This window comes from Triticum aestivum, chromosome 6A (genome assembly GCF_018294505.1).
Source record: "Triticum aestivum cultivar Chinese Spring chromosome 6A, IWGSC CS RefSeq v2.1, whole genome shotgun sequence".
Classification (NCBI taxonomy): domain Eukaryota; kingdom Viridiplantae; phylum Streptophyta; class Magnoliopsida; order Poales; family Poaceae; genus Triticum; species Triticum aestivum.
Genome location: NC_057809.1, coordinates 512,088,605 through 512,089,549, shown reverse-complemented (window position 1 = coordinate 512,089,549; position 945 = coordinate 512,088,605). Strand labels below are relative to the sequence as shown.

At 58.9% G+C, this 945-nt stretch overlaps 1 pseudogene; it reads left to right on the top strand.

Moving 5' to 3' along the window:
- Window positions 1-204: 204 nt before the first annotated feature.
- LOC123130863 (monothiol glutaredoxin-S9-like) lies at window positions 205-637 on the top strand (annotated as a pseudogene).
- The last annotated feature ends 308 nt before the right edge of the window (window positions 638-945 follow it).

Here is a 945-nt window from a genome sequence, read left to right as displayed (position 1 = left end):
GGATGCCTCTTGCCTTGCGGCCCTTGCGCACACGCGGTAGAGCGGCGGTACAAGTCCACACACAGGCGGCGACCGGAGCATGAGCGAACACGGGGGAAGCAGAGAAGCATGCGTCCATGGCGGCAAGGGACTTGGCGCAGCAACGATGAACCGAGAAGAAAAGAGAGGAGCTCGATCACGTCATACGTCGCTCGGCTGATCGAGATGTACCAGGTGATCCCCTACAGTGCCGGCTGACTGCCGGCGTGCCCGCGGCGGTCCAAGCAGGTCGAGGCCGAGGGCGCGGCTGGCCACAGGAGAGCGGGCTCGCGGCTCGCCGACGCGGCGGCGAGGGGTGACGGCGGGGAGGCGGTGAGGAGGGTGGTGGCAGAGAGCCTGGTGCTAGTGGTGGGGAGGCGCGGGTGCTGCCTCAGCCACGTGGTGAAGCGGCTGGTGCAGGGGCTCGGGGTGAACCCCGCCATGCACGAGGTCACCGACGACGCCGAGCTCGCCGCGGCGGTGGCCGGGAATGCTGGAGGCGAGGCTAGCGGTGTTCGTCGGTGGGAGGATCCTCGGTGGGCTCGGTCGGCTCATGGCCATGCACATCTCCGGCGAGCTTGTGGCCATACTCAAGGACGCCAGCGCGCTCTGGCTGTGAGTCTCTGACTCTGAGCAAAACCAAAGATGCATACGGGACGGGGTACTATGGACGTACGAACAACCATTTGATCATGAGTTAATCTTCTTTTCATTTCTCCTTTTGACTCTTGATGAGATCATTTGAGCTACTATTGCTCGATCTTCAGTCTCTCTTGATTGGGATCAATAATGGAGTACCAGCTTAGCTATAGTTAGGCTTAAATTCTTTTAATTAGGGTAGGAAAAATTAGGAACTATTGTGCCATCTCGTGCTAATTTTCGACCACACGCTTGTAAAAACATGGATGAGTGAAGAGGGTGTACTAT